Genomic DNA, 26,136 nt, shown 5'->3' with positions numbered 1-26,136 from the left:
AAAGTTCCAGACATTTAAATAGAATCCTCTGATTTTGATATATTCTGATTACCAATGATCATCCCATACCCAAGCCACATTATGCCTTGAAATTTGAGAGCTGTTCTGTCTCTACACCAATCTTGAGTTCTGGGAATGCCTGCAGATACAGCCCAATGTTATCTCGGGCACCCTGCATTTTGTAATCTCATCTCTTCTTTCCTCTTCAGATTGTTTTTCAAATTTTCATATAGCAAAACTGTTCCCTACTAAGAATAAGCTGGTTTCTTTTTCATGTATTAATTCTTGAAGTAAATGGTACTTTTAAGATTAATCTTAATAAATTATTAAATAGTTAATATGTATCGCCATGGATTACTTATGTATTACTATGTAATCATATATATTACTTACTATGCGTAGGGCACAAATTTTATTTATTTAATAATTTTATTAAATTATCCCTATATTTAAATTAAATTAAATATAATATAAATTTAATATAAATTAAATATTAATATATATATTAAATTATCCCTATCCCTAATTTTATTTATTTTTTAATGTTTATTTATTTTTGAGACAGACAGAGGCGAGTAGGTGAGGGACAGAGAGAGAGGGAGACACAGATTCTGAAGAAGGCTCCAGGCTCTGAGCTGTCCGCACAGATCCCGATGTGGGGCTTGAACTCGTGAACCATGAGATCTTGACCTGAGCTGAAGTCAGATGCTCAATCAACTGAGCCACCCAGGTGCCCCCAAAAAGTCCCTAATTTTAAATGGAGTCTCTGAATCATCAATCTTTTTTTTTTAAGCATTTAACAACTTTTTAAAAAATTGAAGTATGGTTGTCACACAATGTTACATTAGTTTCAGGTGTACAAAATAGTGATATGAAATTCTGTATGTTATACTATGCTCACCCTATGTGTAGCTCCCATCCGTCACCATACAACACTATTTTAATACCATTGACTATATTCCCAATGCTATACCTTTTATCCCATAACTTATTCATTCCATAACTGAAAGCCTGTACCTCCTATTCCTTTTCACTCATTTTGTTCATCTCTCCTTCCCTCTCCCCTCTAGCAACCACCAATTTGTTCTCTATATTTATGGATCTGTTTCTGGTTGTTGTTGTTGTTGTTGTTTATTTATTTACTTTGTTTTTTAGATGCCACATATAAGTGAAATCATATGGCATTTGTCTTTTTCTGTCTGACTTATTTCATAATGCTTTCACATGCTGTTTCATATCATAATACCTTCTAGGTCCATCCATGTTGTCACAAGTGGCAAGATATCATTCTTTTTGTGACTGAGTAATATTCCATTGTAAAGATTAATCACATCTTCCTTAACCATTCATCTACTGATGGACACTTGGGTTGCTTCCATATCTTATCTATTATAAATAATACTGCAATAAACATAGGAGTGCATATATCTGTTTTGTTTGTTTGTTTCAAAATTTATTTATTTTGAGAGAGAGAGCATGAGCAGGGGAGGGGCAGACAGAGAGGGAGAGAGGGGATCTCAAGCAGGCTCCATGCTGCCAGTGCAGAGCCTGATGCAGGGCCTGAACTCACCAACCATGAGATCATGACCTGAGGCAAAACCAAGTGTTGGATGTTTCACCGACTAAGCCACCCAGGTACCCCTATCTTTTTCAGTTAGTGTTTTCTTTTTTTTTTTTTTCAGTTAGTGTTTTCATATTATTTGGGTAGATACCCAGTAGTGGAATTACTAGATTGTATGAATCATCAATCTTATGAAAATTATCTTCTACCATATGGCCAGATAGCCATTCCCCGACAGTCTTGCTACCTGCTCTTGATCTGAGGGATGGGAGTTACCAGTACTCTGTAAATAAACAAATCACCTGGATCTTTTCTACCTTGTCTCCATGTTTGCTTCCTCTCATAATTCTCTATAACAATTTGGGCTTTGCAAACATAACTGACAGGGGAGATGAAAGGAAGTAAGGATTTGAGGTTAGTAATCTCCATGCTTTGTAATGGCTGCTTTAGTATTCATAAAACTTAAAAAATTCTTTGTCGATGGAACATGAAGTCATGGTTGGGAATGGAGAAGGAGAATATACCCATAGCCAGGAGAACTCAATACAAAAGGATGGTACATGCACTTTCGAAATGTTCAACAATGAGCTTCTAACCTATTTAGTATGAATTTTTTTTAACAATAATTTAGCAGGAAATAAAACAAAGCATGTGTATGTTAAAACTCCAAACTTTCTCATTTCCTATTTACTTGGGAGCTTTTTCTTTGACTTCTTGGTCTCAATTTATCTGTGAATAGCCAATGGGAAATGGCTATAAAAAGACATACGTAATTGGAGGTCAAAGGTTTGATTTAAACTCTGACTTTGATGTTCAATCTTGGGTAAATCACTCACCCTCCCAGAGTCCATTGCATCCTGTCCTTCCAGTGGAATGATAACAACGTGGCCTGGGGCAATGCTGTCAGGACCCCAGTTCATCCCAGAGGTCACTTGCAAATCTAGTGTATGATTCCCATGTACTGGGAAGACTTTCTTCCCTAAGCACTCATGTCTGCTGCTCTGAGGACTTAAAAACAGAGGACATGTTTTATAATCCCAAATCTCTGTGTTTCCTGAGTTGTGTTTCACAACTTTCAGGGGGAAATACTGATTCCAACTAAGAATAAACTGACTTGTTTTCAGATATAAGTTCATGAGACAAACAGCAACTTGAAGATTAAACCATAAATCTTAATAAGACATTATTAAATATACTATGTATAAAACATTAAGCCTCTAAATTTGAACAATCTTATACAGATTATCTTCCCCTACCATGTAGTATGGTCTGATTTATTCATACAGTTGACTTTTGTTGAATTTTTTCAACCCTCCATTTCCATCCTTTCCATCTTGATAGGCTTCCTCTTCAGGAAGTCTTGACACAGTAATGACTTTGGTTTCTCCCTCCCCACATCACTGTCTCTACCCCTCAGTCTGTCCTGCTGTCTTCCAGATTACTAGTTTAACAGTGTCATTTCCCCTGCTGAGATCCAAAACATCAAAATCCATCTCTGACAAGTAATTGGCTACCAAAATTAAAACAAAATGGTGCAACTAACCACTACCAACTTTGATAACTGGGAAGTTTCTTATTCACTGCAGGAAAATGTCTAAATTTCTATATTATTAAAGAATTTTTATTTTTATTTATTTTATTTTTTATAACAAATTTTAAAGCCTGACCCCCAACATACATTTCTAAATTTACCTCCCTCCTATTGCTCTCCCCACAAACTCTCATCTCCTACAATTGCCTTTGTACTTCCTGCCAACCATGAATTCCAGTCTTTGCCTTTTCTACTTAAATTTATAACAACCCATAAAATCCCAATCCTGGTTTCATGGCCCAGTTTGGGGATTTTCAGATTTAACTTAGTGCTGCCTTGTCTCTATTTCCTCCCTCTAGCACTTCCTGTTCAGGACACTTAGAATGGTTTTCAGTCATACACATCTTTCATATTTTATGCCACCAATACAGGTTTCTGTGCTTGTACATTCTTCTCACACTCAGTTTCATGGCTATTTTCATCTTTCAAGTCTCAATTGGCATGTATCTTCAGAGAGAACTTTCCTGGACATGTTGATTTTTTTTTTTTTTTTGTCACCATCTTGTCTTATTTTGTTCCTTGCCTCCCCATCCACTAGGATATAAGATCCATGAAAATATGAACTTTGTTAATGCAGTTTTCTCTCTCTCTAGCCCCTAATAATATGCTAGGCACATGATACGTAGGCAAGACTGCAGGGGAATGGCTACATTAAGTCCTGGGTAAAGTTGGACTATGTTTTCAGGACTTTTTAGGAGCCAATCTTATCACAACGCAGATAAGCTTCTTATTTTCAAGAGATGAAGTGACTTGGCCAATGAGTTTATCAGTGTAACTTAAGTTTTGCCGTCCCAAGTAAATTATAGATTTTAAAAAGGATCTTCCAGCATAGATACTTAAAAATTATTGTATATGAGTGATCAAACGAATGAATCCTATTATTGGTGAATGGATGTTATTTATTAAATATATGTTATATCCAAAGAGAATGCTATATAAGGGTTGGCAGAACATTCCAAAACAAATGACCATATGTAATAAACCATGCATTTATTACAAAATGAGAATGAGTGTTAGGTAAAATAGAAATATCTACAGAACCAAATGAAAGGGAAATTGTTTTTCTAGAACTATTATTTGTAGCAAAATAGTCACACTCTTTTCTCTCTTCCTATTTTAGTGATAAACCAAAATATTATTTGATATTATAATGCTTTCTTTAACTGTATCAAATTATAAGCAAGAACGGACATACAACTGGTTAGGATATTAGTCTTTTGTTTTTAATTCAGTTTTTGAACCAGTCTGCTGCTATTTTCAGGAAAGTAAAAGTATCTCAGTAGGATATTAATTGAGAAATATTTAATTATTTTGTGTCAGCAATGTTCTCCTCAATGGTCCTATCTATATATAAGTAAAACAGTAGGATCATTTTGTTAATTTGGAATGGATTTGATTATGATGAGTGTTTTGCTTTTTCATAGCAGTTTTTGGAATTTTGTTAGTTGTTGTGAATTATCTCAAATTTCACCCTACCCTAAAAAACAGATTTGGGACAAACTGAGATTAAAGGTTAGATTAAATGTTATGATATTAAATTCTAGTATGTGACTATCATTGTTAGTTGGGTGAAGATTAAGAGTTACTTTCTTTCTTTTCATTGTGTTTTCATCAGAGAACAATGACATATCAATGATATCTATATCTATATCCGTATCTATCTATCTATCTATCTATCTATCTATCTATGGAAGATTTTCCAAAGAGAAATTCTTGGGCATGACAACATATTTGGACAAATAGCAAAAGTGCTTTTGAAGATGCTTAGTCACTGGTCTTATAGACACAAGTACAGGAATGCTGTTACTATCTTAGCCCTCTTATGAAAACACTACTGACATCTCTCAGAGCTCAGTTACTTGAAGAAGCCTAGACTTTCACTTAGCAGTAATTCTTCCTACTCAGGATTACCTTCAAAGCAAAGGACATGGGCTCAGATTCTCTCATGGTCATCAGCATATTTAAATTCCAAGAGCACAAGCATTTTTAAAATTCTGTTAAGTGCTGGCAAGTTGGTCTCTGATCCATGTAATTGGGCTGGTGCCCATTCTGACAGAATTGCTAAAACTAGCCAAGCATTTTCTTTACCAAATTAAGGGGGATCTTAGAGAGCAGAAAACAACTTGCTAAATTATTTCCTTGAGGAGGTTAAACGTTGGACAACTTGGCTTTGTCAAAAGTTCCTGAACGTGGTGTATCTGTAGTCCCAATTTTCTACCGTGTATTAAGTCACATTAATTGTTGAATGTATGACCCATTCTAATTGTACAATATAAATTTACAATTTGTGATAAAATCCAAAGGGATCCTGATTTGATTTTCACTTCTTTATCTGTAAGAAAAAAAGAAATATTTTTAAGGTATAGTAGTAGAAGTCCATAGAAGGGTGGAGAAAACTGCATTGTAGGAGTCTGGCAATAAAATGATCTGACTTGTAGGGAAGTTTTTTCTGGGAATGAAGTCTATGGTGATGTTAAGAGGGGAAAGGAGATGCAGGGGTGAATCCCAATGATAATATATGAAAGTAATAGTAACGTAAGAGTATAAATTAATATTTCACAGCAAAATGATAAGGAAACTGTAGACATAAAAATTTTGAATATAGAAACCCAAAGATGAATGAAGGAGTTGGGAGTGGGAAGGAGAGGCAAGACAGTGACCATTTGCTGATGAAGAAGAGAGTGATGGAATATTCTAGCCTGGCTACTTACAGGTTTCATTTCCTACCAGTGGCTCTACCACCACCACCACCGTCAGGGATTTGGTTGGCTTGGGACAAAGCTGGACAGATGGTTCAACAACACTTGCTATGAGATAGTATGATATACTGGAAAAATTGTCAAGTTTGCCAGACTTGGATTGAAATTCTAATTTCACTGCCAATTTTCTGGGTTTATGTAATATTAGGATTCCAAATAAAGATAATAATGCCTGATTTCATGATTATAGTGAAGGATGCTACAAATGTAGTAATAATACAAACTACCTAGCTCCTTATAGGCTCTATTTAAAGAGTAACAGTGATATTACTAGTGATTTATTTGTTATAGTCCTCTTACTATATTAAAAAAAAATTAAGAAGGAAAACATTTTAAAGAAGTAGTACTCACAACATGTTCAATTAAAAATAATAATTAAGAGGGGCGCCTGGGTGGCTCAGTCGGTTAAGCGTCCGACTTCGGCTCAGGTCATGATCTTGCGGTCCATGAGTTCGAGCCCCGTGTGGGGCTCTGTGCTGACAGCTCAGAGCCTGGAGCCTGTTTCGGATTCTGTGTCTCCCTCTCTCTCTGACCTCCCCCATTCGTGCTCTGTCTCTCTCTGTCTCAAAAATAAATAAACATTAAAAAAAAATTTTTAAATAAAAATAATAATCAAGAGAAAATTATTGCTTCCACTTTTCAGGTCAAAATATTGATGTAAATGTATGGCTGTGGTCAATGTATATGAAAAGTACAGGTGATTCTAGTAGATATTTAGCTATTCAAATATAGTTCTTATAGTTCACAAATACTTTCTAGATCTGTGCTTTCATCATGCCACCTAATTATTAAATTTATTATAAATACATTTTAATTAGAGTCTGGTCCACTCCTAATTTCTGATTAGCTTCATATTACCAGGAATTTTACTACCATTGGTCGGGGGGGGGGCTAGAAAAACTAAACTTTCTCTTTAGTAATGATGAAAATGCAGCAGCAAGTAGAATGTTATCTGGGTGTCAGGTTCCAGATATTTTTGAGCCCAAAATCGTAGATAACAGATTCAACACATATCCTTTGAGCCCCTAATGTCATGTGGACTTGGGGAGTGGGGGAAAGGGTTGATTAGAATGAAGAAGGCTTGTTTCCTGTCATCATAGACCATAAAATATTTTTGCTTTCATGGCCAAGTATAAAACAAATTGACTAGTGCTCGAATGAATGTTCTTTCTCAAGTGGAAAGATTTTTTATGCCGGAAAGGGGAGCTGGTAGAGAAATTTTCCAAAGTGGCAACTGAGTTAAGCTTTGCAGGATGATTATTTCAGTGGAATTTAAGGGAAAGGTGCACAAGGAGAATTCATTTCTGTGCTGAGACAAAGATGAGGGTCAATTAGCTGGATGCCAAAAAAAAATTCACAGGTGAGAATGTCTTCGATTTTCTTTGATTCAGGAGTTTTACTAACTTGATTTTATTAGTAGTTAAAGACAGGAATGACTCATATGAATGATGTTCACAGACAGATAAGTGGTAAGAATACCAGGTTATTATTTTACTATAAATACAGTTGCAGAATGCACCAGAATACTCAACCATCGTGGACAAGAAGGACATATTATTCTGAGCAAATCGGTGAACATTTAGAATCTTCTCTATCTGCAGTCTGGATTAAACTTTCCTATCCAACTCTTAGCACTCTGAGTATCAATTAGCGTACTAGCTAATCATTTTCACTGAATGTATGGATTTTACTACAAATAGTATCTCATTCCTCAAGCGCAAGCTCATAGGAGACAAATCATTTTTGCGTAGTTAAGAGTATAGGATACGTGAAGCAGAAGTTGTAAAAAAATAGAAAGCAACTTCATATAAAGAAAAGCCAATTATAAAAACATCAAGTTCTTCTTTTCTATTTTTTAAGCCATGAGTTTTGACAAGTAGGTACTTCCTTATTAATTCCTTCAGCCACTTCTAGGACTTTCCATTTGCTTACTTATCCAGTGCTAGTTATTATTAGGGCTTATTATTAGAGCTTATTATTCCCAGTCTAAAATTTTAAGATGTTGATGAGTAACAAATGGTATGAAACTCATTGACTAGTAATAATGCAAAAGGAGGGACTGGATTTAAAGGGGCTGCTACCACACCTTCAGTTTCAGATGGGTTGCACCTGTAGTCCTCCTAAATGATCTTCATTGATCACAGGCCCAGGGAAGAGGGGTCTTCAGATCTAATTGGTCCTACAGCCTGAGGCAGTCTATGCATGCAGTGTCTCTCTCACCTAGTGGAGGTGGAGGTCCTTGGAGCCAGTAACATAATTTTGGAGAAAATAGGACAAAGTGAAGGTAGTAAATCTGAATTTGTACCATCCATTTACGGGTCTGTGTAAACAGTGAGATCATAGGTAAGGAGCCAAAATGGATGTGGGCACAGAGGACACAGAGTGAAGCAATGGGAAGTGGTCTATATCAGTTATAGACAGGGGGAGACATACTTGCAGAAGCTTTTGTTCACTGCAAGTATGGAGATAAGTCGGTCTCATTTAGGAAGTTTGCAAAGAGGCAAACATCTCCCCATATGTTTTCACTCTGGCCATAGCATATACTGAATTTTTCTTTAAAAGCCTTTCATCAAAACATTTTCCTATTTTTAACATGTAACATATTAGAAATCCTCTCTCTCCAAATATTGAGAGCTACGACTTTTGATTATCAAACTGACTAGAACAGTATGAAGCTCATGAAAAGGGAGTCTTTTTCGGTCAGAGTCATAGGATGAACTTGCCCTGTGAAACATACTCTTTCACCAATTATACCGGGGGAGGGGTGAGAAATAGCAACGTGTTCTCTGCTCCTCTGTTGCACACACACCACCTTTCAAGAAATTCAGGGTCTTCTTTGAAAAGAAAAATATCTGATCCCCTGAGACACTACAGGCCTTTTTTAGGAAGGAGAGATTTATAGTATGCCAGGTTGCATTTATGGGGGAAAAAAAACAAAAAACAAAAAGGAGTTGGTTCTTGGGCTGCAGAAAGCAGATGATCGAGAAGCCATAATGACAGAGTTTGCAGAAATTACATTCTTTGAAAATGTTACAAGAGAGCTAGGAGAATGTGCTCAGTATTTGATTAAAAGCAAAACTAGGAGGTCCTGAAAACATGATATACTAAATGAATATGTCAATCTTTAAAGACACTGATCCATTCTTGCGGAATTTGGATAAATCTAAACAGTACACCTCCCTTATTACTGTGATACCGGGTTTTTCGATTTGTGTTGCCAACTTGTAATTTAACGTGATTTGATTTTTCCCTCTATATCTCAACAGGTGTATTACAGCCTTTGGTATGCTCTTAATCCTAAATTTACACTCAGTTACCAACTCAGGTGTTTTGAGTTTGGGGAGGAAATATTTGAGTAGATTATATACTTTTAAAATATATTCAGTATTGTTTTATTTCAGTTTAAAACTAGGTTGACTTTTATTATATATCATATATATAAAGTTATTATATATATTATAAAGAGGTAATGGGATACTACAATTGTAGTCAATTTACCAAATTAGAAAATTTTTAAATGTGTTAATTAATAAACCTATAATTATCTAACCCAGTGATCTAACCCAATGATTATATCATACTGATATTTTTCCATTGCATTTTTTAAAATTTAAATCCAAGTTAGTTAACACATAGCGCAATAATTAAAGTGGTCTTCTATTGTTCATCTTCAAAATGTATCCATTTTATATTTTGGGTTTGTTATAAACTTTGCCCTTTTAAAGAATGCAAAAATGCTCTAGGTTATTCATCTTTTCAATTTTGTTACTTGTTGGGGGGGGGGGGGGAGAGGAAGCTGTAACTACTTAAGGACAAGACGTGCTTCCAGACACATACACACAGACACACACAGTAGCATCCACGTGGTTTCGGATCAGCTCACTTACATACTATTTAAGCATGTTTTGGGACTTCAGACACCGGTTCTGAGAAGCTAACATTTACATTTAAGATACCCGCTTCTTCGAGAACATTGCTTTCCCTCGCTTCGTCTTTCGTTCCACCTTAAAACAGCTGCGAAGACTGAAGGAAACCAGCCCACAGTTTAGCCCCTCCTACCAAGGATTGGACTTGAACTTCTCTGTCGTCCTGGCTGAAAAAGGATCCTGACAGAAAGCTAGAGGCATAAAGGAGCCTGAAGAATCTCATGTAACTCTGGGAACAGTAAGCAATATATTTACTCTTGCCCCGCTCACTTCTCTCCCCCACGCTCCTTAGCTTTTAAGTTCGTATCTGACTTGGAAGGGAGAAAGGACGGAGGGAAACCTGTGGTTCGCTGCTTAAAAAGTCTGCCTCTCCTCTGCCTTTTGGAAAGGAGACTGAGATCAGGGCACTTAATTTCTTCGTAACAAATGCCAGCTTGCTTCCCGGGGTCTAAAGGCATGGGCGAATGGAACGACAAGGGGTTTCCCTTACTTAGAGCCCCCAAAGAAAGCGACCGTTCGACAGGGCAGTGAGGTGGCTCTTGTTAGAGCTCCACGTGATGCCTCCTTGAGGTTACCGATCCCGGACTAGAGCGGTGTGGTTTTTGACAGCCACTAATACTCCTTAGCGATGGAGTCTGTGGGCTCTGTTAACGTTTTAATTAAAAAAAAAAAAAAAAAAAAAAAGTCGTTTCGATTACTTATGCAAAGCGTTCCTGGGTTTTTCATATGCTGCAGTGTCAGGAGAAAAGAAAAACAATGTTGAAAAAGGAATTGTAAAACCACTGGTATTCTGATTTGCCCTTCCCTAAGTTAATTGACGAGCCTGGAGAACAGAGCTAGATCCTGAACAAGTTTTGAGCAAATAACAAAGTTAAGTTTTGAGTGTGGATACTATTTTGGTAACTTTGTTTTAGGAAAAGTTAAAAAAGGCATTTGGCTTTGAAATAAGAGTGGCTTAACCTATGTGAGTCTCCTAGAACTTACAATCATTGGAGTGTTAAAAATAATGATTTTCATCTCAAAAAGTAGAACAAGAAACGCTGGTCACACTGGTTGATGATGTAAGCATTTATTCGGCCAAGGCACATGGAGAGTCTATACTAGAGGTATCTCATTTGGATGGGTGTCAGTTCTTGGTTAGGATGTTTGCATATACAACCCGTTGAGTTCAAGGAGGATTTGTGTTTTATTTCTGTTTGTTTCAGAAATTTGGAATTGAAGCTGAAGAGATATTTGCAGGGAATCGTAGTGAAACAAACCCTGTTAAGAATTTTAAAATTTTGGGGCGCCTGGGTGGCTCAGTCGGTTAAGCAGCCGACTTCAGCTCAGGTCATGATCTCACGGTCCGTGAGTTCGAGCCCCGCGTCGGGCTCTGTGCTGACAGCTCAGAGCCTGGAGCCCGTTTCAGATTCTGTGTCTCCCTCTCTCTCTGACCCTCCCCTGCTCATGCTCTGTCTCTCTCTGTCTCAAAAATAAATAAACGTTAAAAAAAAATTAAAAAAAAAAAAGAATTTTAAAATTTTATTCCTGGAGGTCCCTAGACCCTGCCAACCAAGTTTGATGTTGGGATAAGAAGCAAGTATTTGCTTCTTTCACTGAGCAAAGGAAGAGTTAAATTTTAAATTAAGCAATAATTGTGAAATGCACAGAGAAGTGTGCATTCTGCATTTGCTCAAAGCAGCTTTGCAGACTTCCTGAAAGGGAAGCACATTTTATGGAACAAGAAACTAAGAAACTTATTTAATAATTTTCCTTTTCCTACTTAAACATAAATGCAAAACACCCCAATTGTGACTTACAGTCCTTTTAACATTGTAAGTCACTTTTGAAGTATTTTGCATTTGTATTTTAATAGGAAAAGGAAAATTATTAAATAGATTTCCTAGTACCTGATAAAAAGTTCATTCCGTAGAGATAATTTGGCCTGTGTTCTTAACCCAGCAGTGTCTTTCCTGGTGTCACTACTTAGAAAGCAAAATCATAAAGCCATGTCATTTGTATATTAAAACACAAGTTCTAGGAATAAAAAAGAGGAAGACAGAGTTAGCCGTGGTTCCTTTTCCTCTCATAAGCCTTGTAATTACCTTCGGTGTTTTCCCCTCCTCTTGCTTGCAGACTTTATAGCTCTAATTTTTCTCAACTTTGCTTTTTTTTTTTTTTAAATCACAGACCCTTTTACAAATCTTGTGAAATCTATAGACCATTCCCCAGAATAATGCACGTATGCTCTTCCAAAATGTACAAATTTGGAAACACCATTAGGAAGATCACAAACCCGCCGAAACAATTCATGTCACATGCACATGTAGTACTTCTTAGAACTTTGGAGCTTTCTACTAATATCAAATAATTAGCAAATCATTTCACTGGTAAGAAGAATTGTTAAACAGTGAATATTGCAGTGCCCATACTGTCATTCATTCATTAGTGTTCTGGGACTCTAAGCAGTGTGGTGTAATGGAAAAAACTACCAAGTGACCTGGATTCTATACTGACCCCCAGTAATAATTAACTGTGTAATATTAAGCTTGCCATTTTTCTGTAACATCTGATATTTTTAATTGTTGATGCAGTACATAAAACAAGTAGGAAAATAAGATACAAGTTATATTTTATTGGATTATGGGATGTCTGTATTTGCTGTTTTTATTCCAAAATTCCTAACAATATTTCCCTGCATGATTGTTCTATAATATTCTTGTTTATTACAAAGATAATTCATACTCACTGCTTAAATTTCATTAAATATAGAAAATTGCAAAGGAGGAAAGGAAAAAATGACCTATAATCCACTCAAGGGCTATTTTTAAAAATTTTTTCAATGTTTATTTATTTTTAAGAGAGAGAGAGAGAGAGAAAGAGAGAGAGAGATACACAGTATCAGCAGAGGAGGGACAGAGAGAGGGGGAGACAGAATCTGAAGTAGGCTCCAGGCTCTGAACTGTCAGCCTAGAGCCCTTTGTGGGTCTGGAACTCATGAACAGTAACATCATGACCCGAGCCCAAGTTGGACATTCAACCACCTGAGCCACCCAGGTGCCCCTCCTCAAGGGCTATTTTTAAAATGTCATTCATTCATTCATTCATTCAGTCAACAAATATTTATTAACTATTAGGCATCAGTACAGAGACAAAGAGACAGGAATTCATTTATATACATCTGTTTATACTTCTAGACATTTTTCTATACATACACTCACAGGTACATTTTACAAAATTGTGATTACATTTGTTAAAAGGTAAGCTGAAGCATATCAAAAATTTTTAAAGTTTATTTGAGCAACAGTTAAGTGGAATGGGACAGTGCCAAACAAAAGTGGACAGAAGCACTTCCCCAGCAGGCTCTCCAAAAAGAGACTTCTATCAAGAAGGAGTGGAATCAATGTAACAAAATTATTGATTGGCTATAGTTTAAAGCCTAGTTGGCTGTTTGTGATTGGTTGTCCTTAGGTTTCAATATGTAGGGTTAGTTTTTAGACCCTTTCGGACTTTGGTTTGCTTATGTAGACCACCAAGGCATTAGTGTCACCTTATCTAATGGCCTCCTTATTTCATTAGTTTAACACACTACTCTTGCTATTTTATAACGTGTTTACCCCTCAGGCATGATATTGTCTGTTAAAACATGATTTTTTTATCCTTGTGTATAAGTTTGTATTCATTCTTATCTGAAGCAAATATTATTGAGTCCCTACTGTGTGCCAGGCACTGGACAAGTAATGGCTATCTACCCATGAATAAGAGTGCTTCTCACCAGCATGTAATTTTTGGACTGTGGAAATGTTATATTGGCTGATCATTGATTTTTGGATATTCAGGTGGATTTGTTTTCTACTATTACAAATAACGTTTCAGCAAAGACCCTTATGTAAATGTTTGTGCACAACTTTGGATAGATTGTACTTCCTTTGGATAGATTCTTAAGAGTGTACGCCCAGGTTTTTTTTTTTTTTTCTTTTTTTTTTTTTTAACGTTTATTTATTTTTGAGACAGAGAGAGACAGAGCATGAGCAGGGGAGGGTCAGAGAGAGAGGGAGACACAGAATCTGAAACAGGCTCCAGGCTCTGAGCTGTCAGCACAGAGCCCGACGCGGGGCTTGAACTCACAGACCACGAGATCATGACCTGAGCCAAAGTCGGACGCTTAACCGACTGAGCCACCCAGGCACCCCCGCCCAGGTTTTTTTTTTTTTTTTTTTTTTTTCAACGTTTATTTATTTTTGGGACAGAGAGAGACAGAGCATGAACGGGGGAGGGGCAGAGAGAGAGGGGAAACACAGAATCGGAAACAGGCTCCAGGCTCCGAGCCATCAGCCCAGAGCCTGACGCGGGGCTCGAACTCACGGACCGCGAGATCGTGACCTGGCTGAAGTCGGACGCTTAACCGACTGCGCCACCCAGGCGCCCCATCCCCGCCCAGGTTTTAACAAAAGTTCACTACTTACAAGTTGTAAGATCTTAAGCCAGTTGCTTTATCAAAGCACTCTTTCTCCACTGTAAAATAGGAGTAATAATAATAATTGAGTGTTTGAAGGATTCTCAAAAATGCTCAACAGAATTTCACGGAAGGTTAGCAATTATTGTTGCCATTTTGCTCTTGAGAAAAATTGTATCAATTTAGAAGCAGTATGCGAGAGTAGAACTTCCCTATGCTAACGCTAACACCGTGTTATCAGTCACATGGGACAAACAACAATAAATCCAAAAATTTAGTTGTTATATGAAAAATGGTATCTTGTTCAAATGTATATTTTTTTCAGAAATAAGGTTGGGCAATTTTATACTGGCCACTCATGTGTCTTTGTTTATGAATTGCCTCTTTCAATGTGGTTTTTAAATCCTTTATTTTTCAGTTTTCATTTTGAATATGGTAAATATCAATAGAAATAACTCACATAATCATGGGGCGCCTGGGTGGCTCAATTGGTTGAGTGTCCGACTTCGGCTCAGGTCATGATCTCATGGTCCGTGAGTTCGAGCCCCACGTCGGGGCTCTGTGCTGACCGCTCAGAGCCTGGAGCCTGCTTCAGATTCTGTGTCTCCCTCTCCCTGCCCCTCTCCCCTCATGCTAGGTGTGTGTGTCTCTCTCTCTCTCTCTCTCTGTCAAAAATAAATAAACATTAAAAAAATTTTTTTAAAAAGAAATAACTCACATAACCAAAGGCCTTATTAAAGGTCCTCTATAGGTTGATGGGGGGTGGGAGGGAGGGGAGGGTGGGTGATGGGTATTGAGGAGGGCACCTTTTGGGATGAGCACTGGGTGTTGTATGGAAACCAATTTGACAATAAACTTCATATATTGAAAAAAAAAAGGTCCTCAATAATTTTGAAATGTTGGGGGGGGGGTTCTTAACATCAAAGGCTAAACATTAAACTGGAAATACAAATTCTATAACTATTGCTTTTCTCAATTTTGGAAAATTGTTCTTGTTGTCGCCTGAAACCTGTTCTTTAAAAATGGGTGAGATGCATAGAAAAATGAAAGAAAGCCATTTTTATTCTCATAGACTGTCATAGTCTACAAAACCAGAGAAATTGAGGAGGGTTCAGGGAAGTGGGCCAAAACCCTTGTAGAATGTCCCACAGCTCCAGGAACATCTCGACTTGTTTCATGTAGAGAAGATGAAGACTAAGGGTTACACGATTCTTTATAAAGGTTTTGTAGGAAAAATAGCATCCATATTTGTCGAGAACCAACTTATTTATTTATAATTTTTTTGAATGCTTACAAAAGCAGAGACAGAGTGTGAGGGAGGGACGGAGAGAGAAGAAGACACAGAATCCGAAAAAGGCTCCAGGGTCTGAGCTGTCAGCACAGAGCCTGACGCCGGACTCAAATCCATGAACCCCACAAACCGTGACATCATGACCCGAGCCAAAGTCGGCCGCTTAACCGACTGAGCCACTCTGGGAACCCACTTAGAGAAAATGAATTTATTAGCATCTCTTCATCTACTCATTGACGCTTAGGGCGGGGACAGTTGGGGGGACCCAACGGTTCGTTGGTTCTGGAGTCCTTTCCAAAGAGGACAGTAACCAGAGCAGACACTGTTCTGATCTTCTGATACTTGCACCTGCCTGAGAAAAAAAGAGATGCACCAAAATTTTGCTGCTCTTGCTGTGTGAATCTCAGTGTTTTTGATCCTTTCTGATTCTTAGTCTACCTTTACAACCTTGTTTGGAAGTACGGTTTATCTCCACTTTGTACAAATATCATTTCTAATTTGTTGAAACAGCAGGGTAATCCATTTTGTAGACTTTTTACATGTATTTGGTTCAATATTATGAAAGTATTGAGAAAAGGAATTTAAAGCAATTATGTAAGAATTTACGGAAAAGCAGTTTGGGGAAAAGAGCCTACAGATGCATGCAGCTGCGAGGACATGCTGTATAGGCACCTGCATCTGTAATTAAGATGTCTTTTTTTATGACTTAATTTTATTTATTTAGAGAGAGAGGGTGTATAAGCAGGGGAGGGGCAGAGGGAGAGAAAGAGAGAGAGAGAGAGAGAGAGAGAGAGAGAGAGAATCCCAAGTAGGCGCCACAGTGCAGAGCCAATGTGGGGCTCGAACTCACAAACTGCGAGATCATGACCTGAGCTGAAGCCCGAGTTGGACACTTAATCGGCTGAGCCACCCAGGTGCCCCTGTAATTAAGATTTCTTAATGTCCATCAGTCCCTTGTTATATATACCGTAAACCTCAAATGGGTATTGTATTCCTTTCCATTCAACTGTCATGAAGAAGAGGCAGATGAATTTAAAATTGATGGAGGTCACAAATTTAGATCTTAAAAAGTTAACACTAGAGTTATCGGTAGTTCATGGCACAGTCTTCTAAATCACTGCTTTCAATATGTAATGGGAATTCATGTTCAGATAAGAACTTCAAAGTATTGTGAGACCCTTGATCCTTAGCAGAAGATGGTACTAACATATTTTAGGAAGATGCCACATAGCAAAAATTCTCATTTAAAGAGATTTCTTGGTTAGTTAACAATTTAACTGCCGATTATTAAGATGGTTGCTTATAGTCTACCACTTGGTACTTATTTTTTGAGGTGGTGTTCACCAAGGATTTATATTTTAAATACATGAAAGCTCATAATATTTATATGGGTTTTTTTTCTTACCCTTACCACTAATGATGTCTCTGCTATCAATGAAAAGTAATAAAAGAATCAACTTTGTGAGACTCCTTCAGTGTTTGCAGAAATTCTTCCTGTTGAAATTATTTACTTATTTATTTTTATTTTTATTTTATTTTTTTAGCTTTTTTTTTTTAATGTTTTTATTTATTTTTGAGACAGAGAGAGACAGAGCAAGAACGGGGAAGGGTCAGAGAGAGGGAGACACAGAATCGGAAACAGGCTCCAGGCTCTGAGCTGTCAGCACAGAGCCCGATGCGGGGCTTGAACTCACGGACCGCGAGATCATGACCCGAGCCGAAGTTGGCCGCTTAACCGACTGAGCCACCCAGGCGGGTGCCCCTACTTATTTATTTTTAAAGTTTACTTATTTTGAGAGGGAGTGAGCGAGAGTAGGGGGGAGGGACAGAGAGAGAGGGAAAGATTGAATCTGAAGCAGGCTCTGTGCTATCAGTGAGGAGCCCAGTGCGGCTCAGTCTCACAAATGATGAGATCATGACCTGAGCCGAAATCAAGAGTCAGATGCTTACCTGACTGAGCCACCCAGGTGCCCCTAAATTATGTTTTAGATTGACAGATTGGTTTGGTTGATTAATACCTCGTGAACAATTGTCAGAATGAAAAGAACACACTTGTATAAATCATAATTTTCTATGAGGAAAATACTGTTTTATTAATATAGTATATAGCACTCCTAGAAAAATGGTAGGAAAAATATATCTTTTTAATACTTAGAAAAAGAACAGATATTAAAGGAAACAATTTAGAAAATCTGCGCTCTCTCTGTCACTTAAGAATTTTACTTGCTGAGGGGTGCCTAGGTGGCTCAGTCGGTTAAGCCTCTGACTCTTGGTTTCAGCTCAGGTTACGATCTTACAGTTTATGAGTTCGAGCCTCGCGTGGGGCTCTGTGCTGACAGCTCAGAGCCCGGAGCCTGCTTTGGCTTCTGTGTCTCCTCTGTCTGCTCCTCCCCTGCTCATGCTCTATCTCTCAACAATAAATAAACATTAAAAAAAAAAAAAAGAATTTTACTTGTTGGGTTAAAAAGAAAAATCCAGAGCTAATATTACCAGGAATTGGTGATCACTGGGCTGTATGCATTTACTCCTTCACCAATTCAGGAAGTTTTAATTCAGACTGACTACGTGCTAGGCACTGTGATCCCTGTAGGGGAGACCTGGGTGAATAAAGCAGGTGTGATTAATTCCCTCTTGGAAGAGAGAGTCAATAATTAAGCAAACAATAAACAGATGATAAAGGAAGCAACCTGATTCCAACAGTTGAGAATAATCTGGAGAGGGGCAGGATGGAAAAGTTTCCCTGAGGTGAAACGTAAGCATAAAGTGAGGCTGTGAGGGATGAGAAGCCAAGAGAGAGGAGAGAGCGTAGGAGGTGAATGGAGAGAGAAGGGTGTGGCTTGCGCTGGGGGCTCCAGGCAAAGCACTGGTACCTGAGCCTGCGAGAAAGCAAGCAAGAAGCTGGATGGAAAACCAGAGATTGGGGTAATGTCATGGGTGCAAAGGAAGCAAAGTGGTTCCAGGGAAACAGAGGGTAGAAAAGTGACTTCACTTGAAAACTTGGTGGTCATTAGTGATCTTGATTAAGAGCAGTTTCAGTGGAGTGATGGAAACAGAAAGTGTGCGTGAGGTTGCCCGTGGATGGGGGGGTGAGGACTCTGGGAGCATGGAAACCCTGTGAACAACTGGCCCTCTGGAGAAATCTGTTGGTAAATGGAACAGAAACGTGGAAACATGGAGGGAGGAGGAATATGAAGCAGAGGGACTTCTATGGGCTTGCTCATCAGGTCATCAGGAGAAAGTCATTTTGTTTGTTCAGAAAAGAGAGGTATGACTATCATGTACTTACAGAAGAGAGAGAGCTTTTGTGTCCCAAGAGCCACTTGCGGGGTCAGGTCTCTTAACAGGAGGAGGAATTCTGCTTGGTGAAGGCAAACAGGACTCAAGTGCAAGTACAGGGAGTTTGCTGATTTGGTGGTGGGAAGATAAGACACTTCCCTCTGGTGTTGTTTTCTCAGGAAGGGAGATGAGGTCACCAGCTAAGAGAGGGGGGTGGGGAGAGGCAAGGTGGAGAAGAAAGCCATTTTCTAGAATGGGGATGCAAATTCACAGGAAAAACTTAGAAAGATACTGTGTAGTGTCCAGGGCCTCTGTGAATGTTGAGAATGTGAACCGAAAATAAAACCAGTATGCCAGGTTATGTGGTTTTTCTCTAGCTAAATGGTAGGAGCAAACCCAGAGAAGCTAGAATGGCTGAATTCTTCTAGAGTGGGAGTTTTGAAAGCAAGCAAGCAAGAAAATCTGGAAATCCTTAAGATGAACAGGCAGTACCCTGAGCCAAAACACAAAATGAAAACAAAACACCTAAAACAATGCATAGAAATTCATGAGCTTATAGAATACAGATCTTTTTATCTAAGGTAATTATTAACTAGCAGGGAGTAATTACAAGTTGGCTTGATTTCCAGCATTTTGTAGGAAGGGATTGAATTTGTTGCTTTCACTCTTGTTGGATTCTTACCTTTCCAGTTGCCTGGACTGGATATCACTTTGGCAAATCTCAATGCCTTTACCTGCTCCAGGAGCCATCATACTGGGCTTTTTACTCTTCTTGTCTTAGTTGCTAGAACTGTCATTGTCATTTTAAATTCTGATTGCCTAACAGTTGCTGTGCCGGCCTTTATTGGGTGCCTAGGTAAGTTCTTATGTCTGCCTTATATCATACCCTTCGGCTTTCCTCAGCTTTTGCTTACTTCTCCAGGCTCCTGGAAGCCATCAGTGCTCCCTCAAGATAGTTTAGTGCTTTATAGAATTTGAACCATTACAGCTCTATAGTATAAGGCTGGCCAAAACATGTGGTAGTAATAATCGACCATGAGAAAAAGGTTTTCTTTTATAGCCTTGCTATCAGGATGTTCTTTCATCAACCTGAAATACATCCTTGATTTTGCAACTAAAAATCATTTCCTTTTCTTTTTTAATCCTTAGAACTTCGGAGAACAGCTGGTTACCATAATCGACATGTTTTTTTCAGGAATGAAAATATTATTGAAATATTGACTCTTACATTTCTTCAAAGTTTAGAAGAAAATCTTGTTGTTTTTTCAAAATTCATTATATATATATATATAAAATATAAATATATAAATATAAAATATAAATATATATATATATTTGTAAATCCTTATAACATTAAAGTTCTTTAGTTTTGCACTAAGGATGGCTGGGCACTTTCCTGAATGAGAGCAATGAGTCTGTGTGGGTCAAGCCTGGCAACATGCAGAGGAGGGGAAGCTCTTTGTGGTCAAATGCACTTAAGTTTGCATCTGGCTCGGACCTTTTCCAGATGCACTGCTTGCCACTCAAGGTTCTTCTCTGGCCTCCTTTCCTCCTACCTCAATGAGACACGCCATGAATTGGAAAGTCATTCTGTACTTTATTCCTGGGTTCTGGCCATATTTGTTAGGCTGTGGTTTAGATGTAGTTATCTAACTTCTTCCTGTCCAAAAATGAAGGGGACATCTGCAAACTGAAGGGGAGAGTGTAGCACTGTTTTTGTTAATTTCATATTTTTTGCAAGCTCACTGGGAGGGAGGGACGTTTATGTCACCAGCAGAGAAGCTCAGTAGAAATATTCTTACAGACTCTACCAATGTCCTTGGTACTGTTCTCTAGCTTGTTGCTCAAAGGTTGAGAAAATGTAAATTTCCTATTTTGAAGCAAATGATGGTGTTTCTAATTTATTCCAGCCTGTGTTTTTTTACATGCAACGTCTAAATATTAAGATTGGGTTTACACATTCATTATGGTGCTAGCAGAGGTAGATAGCACAAAAAAGAACTATTTTTTTTTGTTTTGTTTTGTTTTTTGTTTTTATCATTTTACCCTTTATGGTGCTGTGAGCTCTTCTGTCCTCAAAAATTTTACATTGAACTTTAGATCTTTAGTTCCACAGAAGTAGAGGGGGAAAACATACCGCAAGTCTCTGAAGCGTATATAAGTATCATATAAGGGGTCTACTAGACTGCACAGACTCCATGTATTTTGATAAAATCAGTTTTCTTTGTAATCCAGTGTTTTTATTTCATGAACTTTATAATGTCATACTCTACTCAGGGGTTAGCTTTGCCAGATGGCCAGAGTGAGTGGTCCGTGGTACAAAAAAGATCAAGAACTCCTGAGGGTATTGCCTTCAAATGCACATTTACACAGCTCTTCATCCTTCAAAAGACTGGGTTTCCGGTTTATTTTAAAAAGCGAATTGCCAGTCACAGTATCTAGAAGCAAATTTCTAAAGCTCCTTACAACCTGAGAAAAGAACAGTGGATTTGAATTCCTATTTCATGTAACACAATCCAGGACAAGTAGAATGCTCGTTTCCAGCTTAGTGGTTTCACTTCCTGGTAGTGCCTCGGATGGGTGGGTGTATGGCTCCTCTTATCTTCCACAGTCCTGCTATATTTATTTGTCAACCTTTTCCACTTCAAGTTCACAGTCAACATCCATATTTTAACTACCTCACTAGCTGCCTGAAATAGTTATTGTGTTAGTTGAAGAGTGAAACAAACCCAAAATGTTGATAATTTCATTCAGTAATAAAATGGTTCTCATGAAACATTTAAGCCAACATGACGATTTTCCTGGGGGTTTTCCCTAGACTGTTTACTTTAGAAAAAAGATATGGCTTTCCCCTCCTGTGGCAATCTTGAGTACGTCATGAAAAAAGGGCAGCAATTAAGGGGGAGTGGAACCCTCAACAAAACACAAATACTCTCTAGGGGAGCATTTTTTGCAAACCTCCTGGTCTGGAGAGAGAAAGCTGTGGAAGTAAACATGCTTCTCAAAACATTCTCTTTTTGCTAGCGTTTTGTGTCATGTCATTAGGTATATTTAAAAAGTGGTAACACCAAGGGCATTAATGTATCTGTTTCTTTTAAGTAAAAGAACGTTATTCTACGTTTTCTGAAAATGAACCTAATATAGTTAACACTTGTCAATGTGGTATTATTCCATACTCGCCTATGTGGCAAGAGGAATTTTTTTTTAAATAGTCCATCTCATATTTGCAAGTTAACATCTTATAACTATAATTCAAATTCGGAAAAGTGTAAAAGATGAAAATGACTCTTTTAAAACTTTATTTGACCAACCATAGAAATTCAGTTTTTCATTTCTCTCAAATTCATATCTTGAGTCTATTCTGCATCATCAAATAATAACTTGGCAACTTCAGATTTTGGTCAGGCTAAAATATATATATATATATATATGTATATATATATATATATATATTTATATTTATATCCTTTTTATTTTGGATGCATCTCCTTTTTAGCCTGAGTATGTGAAGGGCAGGGGAGAGGAGGGAATGTGGTAGGGTATAAAGAAAGAGTAGCTGGTTGAGAGTGAAAGACTTTGTTCAGCTGTTTCTCCTACTGGGTGAACTTGGCTGGTGTCAAGAGGAAAAATTTCTTTCTACCCTTCAAGATTCTTCTGGCTGGTCTACGAATTAAATTGTCATGAGACAGATTAACAAGAGAAAAAAACCCCAAAGTTTAATTATGTGTGCATAGAAGCAAGTCCTAAAGAAATGACCAGGGTAGGCAGTTTGTATACTTTTTAGACAGAGACAATAAATCTGTGAGAAATAGGACAAAGAAAACTTATGTTTAGGCACTTTAATTGATAAGGAATCCTAAACTAATTTGGGTTGGGGTACTAAATTAGTAAAAGTAACAAAGATTGTTCAAATAGCCTTTTCAGCTCGGAATTCCCTATCTTTGGTGATGGGGATGTCTCTCTTTACCTTCTGGTCCAGTGAGGGTAACTTTCACATGGGAGACTTATTTCCTGCTTTCTGTAGACAAAGGTGGGGGTGGGAGGGTGGGATGTGGCAGTCAGAGTGTTCTTTTTGCATTGGCTATTTCTTAAATAACTTTTATTTTAAAGTAATCAACATGCATGGACTCCAGGGTGGCTCAGTTGGTTAAGCATTTGACTTCGGCTCAGGTCATGATCTTGCAGTTTGTGAGTTCCAGCCCCGCATTGGGCTCTGCTCTAACAATTCAAAGCCTGGAGCCTGCTTCAGATTCTGCCTGTCTGTCTGTCTGTCTCTCTCTCTCTCTCTCTCTCTCTCTGCCCCTCCCCCACTTGCACTCTGTCACTCTCACAAAAATAAACATTAAAAAAAATGAGAAAAACAAAAAAAAACCCTTAAAAATAAATAAATAAATAAATAAATAAATAAACAAACAAACAAACAAAATATTCAATACGCCAAAGTGGCACAGTTTGGAGCAGTCTGCCCTTGGTCTCTCTACTAGGTTTGTTTATACCTTTAGGCCTCAGCTCGTATATTTGCACAAAGAAGTTCTGCCTGGGTGGTAGTTGTGCATATTTCTTCCAATTTTAAAATTTTGTGAACTGAACATACACTGAGAATGTGGCTTGGTTTTGGCCATCTAGAGATGTAACAGTGGAAAATAACAGCAAACCAGAGAGTCAAGGAAAGAAAAGCTGAGAACTGGCTCAGGGGTGACGCAACATTCTTACTTTGTTTGTAATGCAGCGTGTGAAACTGGGCAGGCCAGTTTCCTCAGCCCTTGCAATAGGTTCATCTGGATTAGACTTCCCAATTGTGAAGTGGTGGGATGAACTGTTACGTATTGTGTTTCAGTTATAGAGTATGTGTGTGTACATGCATGCATCCGGTGCACGCATGCATGCTCTTTTTAAATAACTGGGTGAGGGAGGCGTGCCCATTTAAAAGATGCTGTGGCCTCTCCTCTTTATCACATCCACAGTTCTCCTTTAGATGCATTTCCTAACACATCTGGACCTCTCTGGCTGGCTGCGCCCCTTTCTCCTCAAACACCATATTTCTCCATTAGCGACCATGTGCTCCTTATTTAATGGCTATGTTTACATTATTGGTGTGTTTTAGACTAAATTGTGCCCACCCTCCATTCATATGATGAAGCTCTAAGCTCAGGATCTCAGAATGTGTCCTTATAAGAAGAAGAAATCTGGACACACATAGAGACACCAGGGGCATGTGGGCATAGAGGAAAGACCATGTGAGGACACAGGGAGAAGGTGGCCATTTGTAAGCCAATGAGAGAGGCCTCAGAAAAAAAAACCAATCCTGCTGACAGGTCGATCTTAGACTTCCAGCCTCTAGAACTGTGAGAAAATAAGCTTCTATTTGGTTAAGCCACCTAGTTTGTGGCATTTTATTACCATAGTCCTAGCAAACTAATACAAAGTGCTCCTCCCATCATGCCATCTCTCTGCTAAGATTCTTTCACATGCAGTTGTTTATTGTATGATGTCTTGGAATTAATGCCTGTCCTTTAGGGTCTTTGATGGAGTGGCAGAATGGTATAGAAAGTAAGAATTTGATGTGAGGCAGAGGGTCAGGATTCTAGGGCCCTATGACCTGGGGAAAGTTTCTTAGTCTTCCTGAAAGACAGAATTCTCTTGTAGAGTGTGGTTTGGGAGACTGCCTCAATTTGAGTTGCCAATTAGACAAATCAGTTAACTTTTCTTAAGGTTTTTGTTTTGTTTTGTTTTGTTTTGTTTAATCTCTAAAATGGCGATAATCGGGGCGCCTGGGTGGCGCAGTCGGTTAAGCGTCCGACTTCAGCCAGGTCACGATCTCGCGGTCCGTGAGTTCGAGCCCCGCGTCAGGCTCTGGGCTGATGGCTCGGAGCCTGGAGCCTGTTTCCGATTCTGTGTCTCCCTCTCTCTCTGCCCCTCCCCCGTTCATGCTCTGTCTCTCTCTGTCCCAAAAATAAATAAACATTGAAAAAAAAATTAAAAAAAAAATGGCGATAATAATTCCTCTCTTGTTATGAAGACGAAATGAAGTGGTGTATATAAATCACTTAGCTCCGTACTTGGCACCTAGGAAATGTTTAATGAATGTGAACTTTTCAAATTAAGTAAGCAAATTAAAAAAATAATAAAAAGAAAATAAAGTAAGCATTGCTAAAATGTCTTCCAGTTTTGTCGTTCTAGGGTCTGTAAATAGGCTTTGTTTCCCCTTGATTATTTCTCAACACAAGACCTCATCTGTGGTTTTCCCCAGCACTCCATACAAATTCCCACATTTGTTCATTCATCTTTTCAGTTAGTAGTAATTGAGGGATTATTTGGGACTCATGCAGGGGAAGGAGCTAGAACTTCCCTCATGCTGCTCACAGTGAGGGGAGACATATGCTACATATAATGGTAATGTGGTATATAACAGTGTGGTGAGAGATCTCAAAAAGAAATGCAAGGGTCCTAACCTTGTAGGATAAGGAGATAGTGAAGACGGTCAATAAAGAGATAGTTTACTTCAGAGAGTAAGTTTACACAGAACCCTGAGGGGCAGGCAGAGACTATCCTGTAGAGAACGTGTGAGGGCAGTGGCAAAGCACCAGCTGAAACTGAGACAGGACAGAGCATCTCCAATGTCGCTGTGGCTCACTGTTCATGTCCTTTTCCTAGAGAAAGTGTTTCCATCTCCCATTTCTCTACATCTAAGCTTGTTCAGGATTTTGAATAGCAGCTTATTCACCTTTTCTATCAAGCCTTTTCTATTTGAAACTGCCTATTTCTTCTCGGAAACTCTAGTAGGAATTCCATATATACTGGTTTGGTTACATAACGAACTTTCAATAATAGAAGTTTGAGAGATACAGAAGCAGTGCCAGAGACCTAGGAATAAAAACAGAGCAGAAAAAATCAGTTCAAAAGGAATAGCGTGGACATTAGCCACCGGGACCGGGTTGTCTCTCTGTGGGAAATGGGAGGCAAATTCAATACCATTGTGTTCCTGGCTTAGGAAACAGACCGAGGGAATCAATCTGCACCTTTGTATCTGGTGGCATGCTTTTAGATTTCTTTGGGAACAGGAAAATTCTCTTAACAGGTTTTCTGTGGTACACTGAGAATATGGCTTGAGAGACATTTCTATCTAATAAAAAGCCATTCGTTTACTTATCTTAATTCCTGCTGTTTCTTTATTTTTCTATGCCTGTTGATGACAGCGAACCCTTTGCTTGGCCCAGGTTTTAAAAAAGCTCCAGCAAAATAATCTAAGAATTTCAAACTTTAGTCATGCCGTTGTAACAAGGATGGTGATGGTGGG

At 38.3% G+C, this 26,136-nt stretch overlaps 1 protein-coding gene and 1 long non-coding RNA gene across 2 annotated transcripts in view; one reads left to right on the top strand and one right to left on the bottom strand.

Moving 5' to 3' along the window:
* The first annotated feature begins 9,973 nt into the window (after window positions 1-9,973).
* PLA2G4A (phospholipase A2 group IVA) overlaps window positions 9,974-26,136 on the top strand; it is a 159,418-nt gene continuing 143,255 nt past the window's right edge. The window contains exon 1 of the mRNA XM_030301815.2: window positions 9,974-10,075. The gene's annotated coding sequence lies outside the window, so the exon portion shown is untranslated. The remainder of the gene's footprint in view (window positions 10,076-26,136) is intronic.
* LOC115504727 lies at window positions 15,752-18,956 on the bottom strand. The gene is made up of 2 exons (XR_003965774.1): window positions 18,850-18,956; window positions 15,752-15,915 (listed from the first exon to the last, which is right to left on the bottom strand). It is a non-coding gene; the product is annotated as an uncharacterized LOC115504727 (long non-coding RNA).

This window comes from Lynx canadensis, chromosome F1, assembly GCF_007474595.2.
Source record: "Lynx canadensis isolate LIC74 chromosome F1, mLynCan4.pri.v2, whole genome shotgun sequence".
Taxonomy (NCBI): domain Eukaryota; kingdom Metazoa; phylum Chordata; class Mammalia; order Carnivora; family Felidae; genus Lynx; species Lynx canadensis.
Note: the sequence above shows the minus strand (reverse complement) of the source record. Positions and strands in the feature narration are given on the sequence as shown.